Source organism: Ambystoma mexicanum, chromosome 5q (genome assembly GCF_040938575.1).
Source record: "Ambystoma mexicanum isolate Mex_15411 chromosome 5q, UKY_AmexF1_1, whole genome shotgun sequence".
NCBI classification, from domain to species: Eukaryota; Metazoa; Chordata; class Amphibia; order Caudata; family Ambystomatidae; genus Ambystoma; species Ambystoma mexicanum.
Genome location: NC_090933.1, coordinates 82744005 through 82757150, shown reverse-complemented (window position 1 = coordinate 82757150; position 13146 = coordinate 82744005).

The window sequence follows — 13146 nt, the reverse complement described above, 5'->3', positions numbered from 1 at the left end:
CCCTACACACTAATAGCATAGCTCCTGACATTCCCACTAGAAACAAAAAAACATTACAGCTGATAAACTCACTCCTCTAATTCTTCCCACTTTGAATTATCTTACTGCCCTCACAGACCCTTTCATCTTGGTAGAAGAGTATAACAAAGTAATGCTATCTGCTTTAGACGCCATAGCACCATTGAAAATCAGAAAGTGCAAACTGAAAAAACATGTCAATACATGGTTCTCTCCTCACCTGAAAACAATCAGACTAGAGAAACGCAAAAGCAAACAAATATGGAGACTAGAGCCGTCCGACACTAATAAAAATAACCTCAGCAAACTAGCCTCCCTCTATAAAAAAGAAATCATCCTTGCCAAACAAGAGTCATACAACCTGCGTATTACCCAAGCCAACTCTAATACTAAAGAATTGTTCACAATCCCTCAAAGAGATAGAAACACCCATCCAAGCCCCTGACACCTGTGTAAAGGACAAAAACTGGTGCACCAGCATATGGAGTGCTCTATCTAACAAGATAATGACCCTCCAGACCAAGATTAACAATAAAAAAGAAACTCTCCTCCTTGCCCCTAATCCTAATAAAATCTCTGCACCCTTGCCCCTGACCACCCTGCCTCCCACTCTTCCCACTCTACCTACGCCTCTCTTCAACTTCAAGAAACTATCCATCCTAGAAGTTGAAAAAGTCATCCTAACCCTCAAACCGTCCAACTGCCACGGCGACCCTTGCCCAGCACAAATTATAAAAGATGCTGCACGTGACCTCTCCCCATTCATTGTCAAGCTTATAAATGCCTCCTTCTCCACCGGCATCATTCCCAAAAACCTGAAACAGTTAAGGGTCCTCCCACTTCTTAAAAAACAAACACTTAACCCGTCTATACCCACTAATTATCGCCCCATCACCACAGTTCCTTTCTGCTTAAAATCCTAGATAAGATGGCGTACCTCCAAATCCAACAATTCCTGGAATTCAATCACCTTCTAGGAGTACGGCAGTCAGGTTTTAGACCACAACACTGAACGGAAACTGCGCTTATCGACCTTAAAGCACAAATAGACACCCTGAGAGACAATGTTAAAACAGCACTATTACTGCTCCTTGATCTTTCAGCGGCGTTCGATCTGGTTGACCATAAGATTCTCTGTAACCACTTGGACTCTGTCGTTCACTTCTCACAAGAAGCCATAGGCTGGAATCAATCCTTCCTTGACAATAGAACAATGCAGGTTTTCTCACCTCTAGCAGCTGCTGACCCCATACCTACGTTTCGCCTACTCTGTACAACACCTTTACAAAGCCCCTTTTTGATGATCTAGATGGCCTGGGTATCACCTACATTAACTATGCGGATGATACACAGATCCTCATCCCGTTGACGGGCGATTACAACAAGAATTTGGCGTTTGTGAACAGAGTGTACCTCATCATCCAGGCATGGATGGCATCTCATGCACTATGCCTGAATGATGACAAAACGGAACTCCTCATTCTCGGCACCCCTGCTAACCTCAACAAACTCGGTCACCTTTACTCAAATTTCAAAATACACAACAACAATATCACAGTAGCCAAGGAAGTCAAAACCCTTGGATTCTATCTAGACTCCACTCTTACCTTCAAAAAACAAGTTAACTCCATGGCCTCAGCTACTGCTTATACCTGCAAGCTAAAAAGAGCAGCCAAGCCCTTCCTTTCATATAATAACTGCATCACCTTAGCAAGAGCCCTTGTCTTATCCAAGCTGGATTACTGCAATGCCTTAAATGTAGGGAGTAGCAAATACATTACCAATAGGATCCAGATTCTACAAAATAATGCCCTGAGAGCAGCACTAAGTATTCCCAAGAAAGCCCACATATCTGACCTCAGAAGATCTAATAACTGGCTCTCTACAAAAGACACAATTCTCCTCAAAACAGCCTCCCTAACACATAAATGCTACACCATGCTGCCCCTCAATACCTCACTGCCAGATTCTCGAGACAATCCTCCATCCATCCTGCCAAAACAGCCAACGCCAAACTCCTACTAGTGCCCAGATTTAAACGCATGAAGTCTGGTGGAAGCAGCTTCCCGGTTAAAGCTGTCCAATATTGGAACTCGTTCTCACCTACCTTAAGGGAAGACCTACCTTATCTACGCTTTAGATCCAACCTCATCCATTGGATTAAGGAACATGACCTCTGACAGTCTACTACACTCTGATTACATCACTTGCCATGCCTGTACATACTGTATTTAATTCTTTCTTGATGTTTCCTGCCATAATGTGTATAAAATGTACGATATTTTACAGCAATGTAACCGGAGCTGAACAACCCTCTTTATGCCTTCTGCGCCCTGATACCCTCGGGTCTGGCGCGCATTATAAATATTAAAAGAAACAAACAAACAAAGCTCACTGCTTCCTAGTCCCTTCTCCCTGAATGAGGGACGCCCAAAAGAGAAAGCACTTGCAACTTAAGAAAAACATAGATACTGTGATGGCCTCCAATGTACACCTGGAACCCCCGGGATCATGCCCTGCCCTCCCGTACCTTGATTAACATGCAGGACACAGGTCCATCTCTCACCGGTTCCTGGCGCACTCTGAAGAGAGCAGGTCCTCCCCTTTATTCAACGCTTACGCTGTGGCACACTATGCCGCTGCACTCATGTGATCGCTCACTTGACTCCGTCACATCCCTCCTTTTTCATAACAAAACAAATAACAAGCATTAACATTAACTTCATGTCAACATGAGCATACATAGCAAACAGCCTCTTGGCCCAACGTGGATGGATACCGTCAACTCCTGGTCATTTTCAACTCAGGTCCATGATGTAGTCCTGGCACCTGGCCGGACACTCCTGGACCTCTTGGCGGGGATATCTCCCTTCACTACGTTCACTCTCTGGGCTGTGTCCTCCAGGTTCGGCGTCACCCATGTCCCCTTCGAGAGTAGGCCCCCTTTGTCTCACTCGTGCCGGGGAAATCCCGACTGCCGGCTCCATCTGTTGTTCGTCCCCTGCAATCTTCCTGAAGAAACACGAGTTCCTTGTTACCATCCCCCTCTGGTCGGCTGCCGTTATGCTGGTCCCTTTTTTGTGTGTGACTCCCAGAGGAGATGGCTCGCAGTTTAGGGATAACTTCTCTTCCCGGTGTCTGTTACTCACCAGAACTGTGTCCCCTACTTCTATGTTCAGGGGCTTATGCCCGCACTTGGTGTTTTCCCTCTCATTGTGTGCCTGTCTGTCCTCTAGTAGCTTTTGGTTTTCAGTGTCACCTGGTGGTCTGCCGTCCGCCTCCGGAATCAGCCTTTGCGGGCACCTGTTACACACAGCCTCTGCTGGAGGTACCCCTGTAGATTGGTGGGTGGTCAACCGATACTCCCGGAGGAACTGATATAGGTTTCTCTTCAATTCGCCTCCTTGTCCTTGTGAGATTTGGAATATTTTGTTGAGCATGCGCATGAAGTGTTCCACCTCTCCGTTGGCTCTTGGCCAGCCTGGGGTTACCTTTCAGTGTGTGATGCCATAGCCACTCATAAATTCCATGAACTGCCTGCCACGAAACGGCAGCCTGTTGTCCGAGCATATGACTAAAGGAAACACATGGGTTGTGAATATCTTTTCCATCGCCTGCATGGTTTGTTCACATGACGTGGGTTTAACAAGCTCCACCTCTGGATAGCATGAACAATTGTCGATGAGCACCAAAAAGTACATTGCCTTCCCTGTTGATCCAAAGTCAGCATGTACTGTGCCCCACGGGCTGTCGCTTCATTCCATCGATTCAATGCATAGTTCTTTGTTTACCAGGGGTGGCCACTTGGCACCAAATGCATTTGCTTACATAGTCATCGACCCTTTCCTGCAGCCCTGAGAACCTCACCTTGGGTCTCAGTCTTGCCTTGGATTTCGCAGTGCCCTGGTGGCCACAGTGGGTTAATTCCATAACTTGCCCAATCAGCTCTCTCTGTATTAATTTGTCTCCCTCAGAGTAACAAGCCTTCATCTGACCTTCACAGTTCATGTCGGATTCGCCACAGTTGCTGAATCTCACATTGAGTGACTTTGTCTTTGAGGGACATATCTGCTAGAGCTGACCTCCAGTCACTACTAACCTTGGCGCTTTGGATGAGTTGAAAACATCCATCTGCGTGTGAGGAGTCAACCACCCCCTCAAGTGTCAGAGCTACTGGTAGGGCTCCGTCTACTACTTGGCGAACATAGTCCTCACAATCCCCTACCGTTCTTGCCTCTTGATCACGGTCACCCCTAGGGTGACGTGACAGGTAGTCTGCCGGGTTGTGGGTTTCCGGAATTTACTGCAGTTTCACCCGATACTCCATGAGAGCTAGCATCCTTCTCTCTTTCTCGGTGGTGGCTTGGATGACAATCCTGTCACGATAGGGATGAGGTGTTTGTGGTCGGTGATAACGGACAAAGTTTTCCCCAGAATACAAATGCAAAAAGTGGCGAAAGCCCAGAGTATGGCCAATGCCTCCCTCTTGATTTGGGAGTATCTCTGTTCTGTCTCTGTCAACGCCTTGCTGGCATATGCAATGGGCTTCATTTGCTCATGGAGATCAGGTTGAAGTAGCAAAGCTCCCAGCCCCACAGGGCTGGCATCCACGACCAGCTCAGACTCCTTTCCCGGGTCAAAGAATGCCATAGTCTCATCCCTCTTGAGGGCTGCCTTTATGGTGTCAAACTCCGTCTGTTCAGCGTGCGACCAGATCCATGCAATGTCCTTCTTCGAGAGTGCCCGGAGAGGTTCCAAGAGAGACGCCAGGTTTTGGATGAGCCTCCGACAGTACGTTGCTATGCAGAGGAAGCTCCTCACCTCCGAGGCAGTCTCCGGTGGCTTTGCCTCTCAAATGTCTCTCACCTTCTGGGGATCAGGGGATATGCCCTTGGAGTGAAGAATGAAGCCAAAGAATGTTATACTGTCTTTGGGAAACTCACATTCCCTGATTCTCTCGACTGCCTTCTCCAACCGGGCCATATGTTCTGTCTCCGATGCTACCTACACTAATATATTGTCACTTAGATTGATCACGCCAGCATGGGTGCCATAGATGATGTTTTGGAACACCTCTGCTGCTGAGGAGACCCCAAAGCTCAGGTGCTTATATCTGTAAAGTCTGTTGTGTGTTGTAAATGTGGTTATATAGCGTGAGTCTGGGTGCAACTCAAGTTGGTGGTATCTGGAGTGCAAGTTGAGCTTGGAAAACACCCTGGCTCCCTGCAGTTCAACCACCAAGTCATCCAGTGTCGGCGCGAGGTGACGTTCCCGCTTTATAGCAAGGTTGGGTAGCCTCATGTCCACGCAGATGGTTACTGAGCCCGGCTGTTTGGGTTTAGCTGCAACAACAATGGGGGATACCCGCAGGGTTGGGCCATCTATTTTTTCAATAATGTCTGCGTCCACTAGACTGTGCAGCTGTCTTTCCACTTGTGCATGGAGGTGGAAGGGTATGCGTTTGTGTTTCAGTACCGTTGGGCGCACCGACTCATCAATGTGTAGCTTGATGGGTTCACCTTTTAGCTTCCCAACTCCTCGAAAGATGTCAGCAAACTTGTGAACAAGGTCCTTGATATCCGCTTCGTACAATGAGAGCGCAAAGTGCACAATGTCCAACGCCTCAGAGGCAGCACAGCTCAGGAGCGAGTGGGGGCTGACATCCGTCACAAAGAACCTCGCTCTGATGTTGTTGTTGGAGTGGGTGACTTGGGCTACAAACACTCCTTGCAGCGGAAGTGGACTAGCCCCTCCAAATGAGTAAATCTTTGCCTTCGTGTCTTCCAGTGCTGGTGGTCCAGGGAGTGATTCGTAATGCTGTGTCACCAGTACTGGAGTCAGAGTCTCGCAAATCTTCACCACACATGTAGGCTGCCTCCTTTTCTTTGTTTTCGTGTCAATGTTTGATATGAAGAACACCTCTTCATCCTCCTCCTCTTCTTCAGCGATGTCCAGTTCTTTGAGTTCCTGTTCCACCATGACTAGGTTTATCGGCTTGTGTGGCACTGTATTGGTTTCCCTACTCGGGCCTCTGGGAATCGCAGTTGGGGCAGCAGCTTGGCACATTCTGGCAAAATGTCCTGCCGCCCGTGGCGCTCGCACACTCTCCCTTTTGCCAGACAGTCACTGAAGTGCAGGAGATCGTAACTGCACTTAGAACAGGGCTGTGATGTGTCAATCTTCTTCTGGGGCCACCAGGGGCGTGATGGGCTGCCGGTCACTGACCGTCCCATCGCACAAGCCTCCTCACACTTCATGAATTGGACTGGGGCGTCCATTTTGGTGGCTTGGCTAGCAGTCAGCTCATAGGACCTCCCCGTGTCAAGAATTTGAGTCAGCGTCAGCCCCGTTTCCCTGAGTACCTATCGTATCAGATTCCCCGAGCTACAATCTTGTAGAATCTGGTTATGGACCATCCACTCTTCATTCTCCCAGTGACACATGGGGCCAGGTGGCGTACCCACCCACAGAACTGGTCCAACAACTCATCTTCGCGTTGCTTTTCGCTACACATTATACATCGTTCAAAGTCCTGGTTAGCAAGAGGTAGACCATTTTCCTTGAGTGCATACTTCACTGCCTGATATGAGTCAGCAGTGGGTTGAGGGACTCGAAGATGCGGTGTACCTCGGATCCTGCATCGTACAGCGGCGTCGCCACTTTTGCTTCATTGTCCGTCTCTCCCATGGCCTTGAAATACATCTCCAGCTTCTTCACCCACAGCAGCCATCTTGGGCCAAATTTGGAAGGTGGGCCTGACATATCAAATTCTGGCATGTGGGCTAGCGTGCCTTGTTGCCTGGGTACTCTCCCGACCTGTGGCGGTGCCCCCGCTGCTTGAACGTTGTCTGCAGGGTCACTCATGACTACGGACCGCACAGGCACCCATCACTCTCGTGAAGGCCGCAAGTCCACTGGTGTGATGGCCTCTGGGATCCCAGTGGGCTTCGATGTATCAGTAGTAAGCAGGCATAGCATAGTATGCCTCACCCCCTTGGCATCAGGGACAAAAGGAGAAGAAAATATTGCTCTGTACTAGAGCCACTGCCATGCACAGTTCCACCATGCATACACTGTATGCTTATGATTAAAGTTTTATCTTTTCAGACAAGAAAAAAAGTCCTTTTTTGAAGAAGAAGAAGAAGAAGAAGAATCAGAGCCCTGCAGACCCCTCCTGGTGCCTCCTGTGGTTATCTGGTGAGTTCTAGCCCTGGAAGGCTCCAAAAATGGCAGCAGATGGCGTACGAGCACCCCACGTGTGGGGCCACAACCATCGACAGCATAAAATGCCAGTGAGATCTTCACCGCATGGGTGACGCACCTGGCAGGCGTCAGGATAATAACATGGACGCTGATCTCGGCATCAGATTATGCCCTCCCTGCCCAGTGGCATCCTCGTCGCCAGTGTGATGGCCTTCAATGTGCACCTGGAACCCCCATGATCAGGCCCTGCCCTCCCGCACCTTGCCGTACCTTGAATAACACGCAGGACACAGGTCTGTCCCTCATGGTTTCCCGGCGCGCTCTGAAGAGAACCAGTCCTCCCCTTTATTCAAAGCATGCGCAACGGCACACTACGCTGCCACGCTCACGCGATCGGGCACATAACTCCGTCACAGGTACCAGTGCTGACAAATATGTTCAGCTGCCCAGTGCCAAAGAGATGAAGCACTGCACCCCACATTCTTAGCACGGTGTTGGTTAGTTTGTAAATAGATGTGTGCATTATTGCCATTCTGGTAATGCTACCCAACCGTGGTTCCTGTTTTGTGCGGCCCAATGTACCCTCATGTCATAATGAATAGTCACAACAGTGTGGTGGCATTCAAAATAAATGTATACTTTCTCTTGATTTGTATTGCATTGTTATTTCTATCAAGATATATGATTAGGGCCCGGGCAACATGAAGGCAGTCAGAAGCAGCTACTAGGGGACCATCAGAGTAGGGGCACCAGACAGAGCCATTTTGACCGTAACCATAAAATCTGACCTTATTGTAAGGTGGGAGATGGCCCTTTCCTTGTGGAAGTATAAATCCTTACATCAGCTTTGCATATGCACTCTTCATTTGTAAGCTGGTGATTATTTTCCTGGTACCATGATAAACGCAGTTCCTTCTCGGATCCTTTGAGTTTTCTCTTAATCTATGTGTGAGATCCTCTTCCTGTTGGTTGTGCCATCTATTCTGGCAGTGAACGACCAGCAATCTACGTTCAGCACAGAACCAGGCCCAGGCTTGCACTGCAACAGCAGCATGAAGATAACGTCTTTCTTGATCATGCTTACTCATTTTGTGGCCCACCAGATGGTTTGGCCTTAACCTCCCATGATCGTTAGCCGGCATGGATAGAAGTGATGGAGCATCAAGGTTGTTGTCCAAAACATCTGGAGGTTCACATAATGCGTAACCATGATCTACCTGTTCTCATGACATAGGCAACCAATGAGGGTTCTCAGAATTTTCTCAGGATGCATTCTTGACGGACCACTGTAAAGGATGCACTGTAGTAACATTATTTGCTTCATCCATGCTCACCTGACAACCAAACACATCATGGGTCAGCTTGAGTGTTAAATCTTTGAGATTAGATGTAGGAGAAAGAGATGATGTGTGGCCAGACCTGCATGGTCAACCACTAGTAGTGACACCCACAATCCTCACTTTGGAACGGTTCATTTTGAGCTATTTGTTGGTCATCCTGAAATCTGTTGCCAAAGGCATTACAGATGGTGTGCTCCCATGTAGGAGAGCTCAGTTTTAATAAGAGAATATGGCATGCGCTTACGGCCTTCCCAAATTACAAACTTTAAATATTAATAGTGAAATAAGTGAGGGTGTAGCAGCAGTGAGTGTGGCTGCGGTAAAGGTAGAAATGGTGGGTCACCCCAGCCCACCTCTATAAAGTCAAATGAGTCAACTATTCTCCTCCTCCGCGCTTTACACACCTCTTGAAGAAATAAGAAGAGAAATAGTACTGCAATTAGAATTGCATGCGAGCAATGCAATGTTTTATTGGCATTGATGCCCGTTTCAACATACATTAGTTCACCTCCAGTTTAATGAAGAACTGAGAATATGTAACATTGATATCAATGGATTCAATTCACCTTGTTTCAAAAGCAAAAAATACACTACATATTCTGATATAGAGATTCACCAAAACACAAAATTGTCAGTTGATCTAATGTAGAAATTCACAAAATTAGCAAATACAAAATTGTCGTGGCAAATCCTAAAGACACAGAGATAACAAAAATAAAATTGTCAACTTGTGTTTTGCCCCGCTGAGTCCTCATCAGGGCACATTTTAGCTGTACAACTCTTTGGATTTATATGATGCACTGTTCATATAATCACTTGCACACATTGGTTATCTAATCATCAATCATAAGTCATGAATATGAATGGCGACACACTGTTGGAGGAGGAGGGAGGTGGAAAGACAGACGAAAAAAAAGCTATTAGAATATTACAACATTTCCAATGGACTACAATTTGTGCAATCTTGGAATATAAAGTTGTTTTCATGGATGATTTAAATGCCTAAATGCTATGGTCCAGATAGCCCCTGCTTAGTTAAGTGAAATTTGCAGATAGCCCTCATTTCAATAAAAAAACAACATCAAATGGTTGCACAAGGGAGCCACTGTGTAACTAGTGATTTCTTTAAAAAGCATGTAAGGCTGTTTTGGAAAAGGAATGAAGCTTAATGGATGAGGTGAGTGTATTACCTGTCTAACTGTCTCTGTATTCGTGATACACGGTTTTGGACTGGACAACTACGAACAGTTACAGCAATGTGGTTGTTTGGGGTTTGCTTCCTCGTACTGGGCGTTCCCCTATGTGTTAGAAAAGACGGCGCTATTCATTTTGTGAAACTGAAGCGTGACTATTGTTTCTGACCTGTTCATTCTGTTTATAACTATATCAAGAGTCAAGACCGTTACACTGCTTACCTATTTTAAAGCTGTGCCATAATTCCCATTTTTGGAAAGTGTACGTGTCTAGCCGTTATTTGCTTGACCCGCTCAAACGCAACGTTGCTGTCAATGGTAGAGCCTTTTGTGGTCTATCTGATGTTGTACGTGCGAATTCGTGCTGCAACAAGATTAGGAAAAGTTCTATTTACCATTACGTGTGGGCAGGGGGTTTCACACTGCTGCGTGTGCTATCAAATATGCAAAGAAAAATATTATGCACTGCGCTTACCTAATTTAATAATTGAAGTCGGTGAAAATCTACTCGTAAATGCGAAAGACCTGCTACTGCTCCGTCAAAGGCCGGTCTCTACTTTGTGCGCTCAATGTGTACGTTTGAAAAGGAGTAATGTGACCAGTCACCTAACCCTGTTTTACCGTCTCACTTAAGAATGGCTAAATATAGTGCGTCTGTTACAATGTCTGAAATACATTAATGATCAAGTATAACACGCTCCTATTTCTTGAGCTCTAATGTTGTTAATATATATTTAGTGAGCTAATGAAAGCGGAGTGATGTCACTTGGCTCAGTCCTGCTTTCAACGTGTGCTTTAATTATATTGAGCGTTGTAATTATTCCAATGAGAACCTCCTATGCCTCTGTTCACTTTTACTTTGTTTCGGTGTAAGTTGAGGCTGAATCTTTGCTATCTCAATATAATATTTGGAACAAACCAATAAGGGCGTTATCCCTATTATAATGGGAGCCCTAAAATTCTGACTTTCCTTATCGAATTAGATAAAAATTGCTTGAGCCATGTACTAATATAATGCTTTTGTATCAATCAGAATATAAAGCTGCTCTTATTAGAGGCTCAGTTGTGCTCCCCAACTAATATTGGTTTGAGAATAGCAGTGAACTTGTGTTGCTCGCTTGTGTATTTCTCTAATATTCATTGATAACATTCATTGTGCATAATAAATAAGCAGCCACCATTCCCACTTGCAACATCTTGGATGTCAAAGTGTCCTAGTCTACTGCCAAATTTGCATGAATATATGCATCTTCTAGTTGTATGACATTATACTTCCTAACTATTATTATTGGCCATATGTAAAGCAAATTAGCACATTTCACCTCAGGTATAGGCATGCATTTTCACAGTGTCACGGACAAGGTTACAGAAAGACATTTAGCTTGTGCTCCTTGTTGAGTCCAAGTTTTAAACATCTGAGTTTACAGATGGTCCGGGCTTCTAACTGCCGTAAATACAGTTTGTCGTCTCCTCCTCTGGCGTGTGGTTTTGCTTGCTGTAGGCCCACGAAGCAGATATCTTTGCTATTGCCCTGCTGGTGTTGTCTTTGCCAATGAAGAGCTAGAGGGAGTTTCGCATCTTGGTTGTGCAAGTTTGCAAGGTGTTCAGGAATTCTAACTCTAAGATCCCTAATAGTGCCCCGTATGTACACGTTTTTGCAGCACACGCACACAATTCCATACACCACAAATTAGGTTTTGCAATTAATGAAATCTGTTATTTCAACCAGTAGTCCTCCATGACAGGTAAAGATTTTTGTGGGTGATAGAGCAAACATGCAAAAATTACAAGTCCCACATTTATAGAATCCTTTGCTTGGGCTGCTTAGCCAGGTCATCTGCTTATTGGGTTCACATGTCAGGAAAGAGGGACTGAGTTTTGTTCAGAGTGTTGGTAGTTTAGTATAGAACATTAGATTGCTCGCAGGCAATTCTAATTGCAGTACTATGTCTCTTCCTATTTGTTCAAGAGGAGTGTAGAGCGTGGAGGAAGAGAATAGTTGACTCAGTTTTAATAAGACTTGAGTTTGGTCAGAAACAGTTACCAAACGAATATGTGTTGAAACAGTGTGAAAGGTAAGTACAATATTGTAGTGTCCAGACTGAGCCCCGAGGCACTGCACATTTAACATAGAAAATGATGACAAAAACGGGCATGTGAAGAAAATGTTCTCTATTATTTAGAAAATACCTATTTAATTTTGAGGCAAGATGACCAATCTCCAGCTACACGAGTAAAATGCAGTGATAATAAACAGTTAAAACATGCTCTTTTCTTGAAGGCAATGGCAGACAGTAAAATTATCAAGACCGCACCCACTTGGAAACTCCAATAATTATCTTTCTTGAATATATAACATAGGACAAATAATCAACTGATCAAATGATTAACGTTTCATGTTTGTTAGTTGAGTATTTGTTTTGTGTACTGTGACGGCAGCATGAAGTAAGACACAGACAACAGATTCACTTTTCTGAATTAAGTGTTTTATTTTCTTTATGTTAGAATGAAGTACAACCTAACTTGCCCTGTGATAATGATATGATATGATATTGTATTTATAGCGTGCCAGAAAGGTGGGATTTCCCTACCTAAAGAAACTAAGGATAGTCTGTGACATTAAGTTCAACTCAAAAGTCTGTCTGTGTCCAAAACCTATGCTTGCCCTCACAACTAAAGATATACAAAGAGTAGGGATGTCAGCAACCAAAAAAAAAAGTTCCATGCTTCTTTCAGCTGCTGTCTTGCTTTTCAGCTTCCCGTTCCCCAAGTTCAAAACAGTTCCAAAAAGGCTTCGGGGTCATCTGCCTCAACAGTTCAATACAGTTCCAAAACCTTGGGGTTCCTTTCCCCTAGCAGCTAGCTTTCCAGCTATAATCTGTTCAAAATCGCTTGGCTCTCAATAATAATTCTGCTTTGTAACCATCCAGGTTTCTCAATAGTACATCCAGATTGTTATTTTCTTACATCACTTCAGCACGTGGTATACAGCCTCTGGATCGTGATTTCCCTTGGATCTTTCCAAGTAGGGGTCACTCGGTCTATGTGCAGCTGTCGGACCACAAGGTCCACCCATTACAAGTCACGCAAAAGAATTTGTACCTTTTTATCACATCCTTCATAAACGCCTCATTTGCCTCATGTACCGTCCCAAAAAATCTCAAGGACGCCTGGGTCATGCCGCTTATCAAAAAGCTAAATATTGACCCGAATATCCCAACCAACTTCAGACCAATCACTATGGTGCCCTTTCTTCTAAAAATCCTAGACAAGGCTGCATATATCCAAATCCAAAATCACCTCAAAGCAAATAACCTCCTGGGCCTCAGACAATCGGGCTTCAGACCAAGACATGAGAAAGAAACAGCCCTCCTGGACCTGAAAATCCAAAT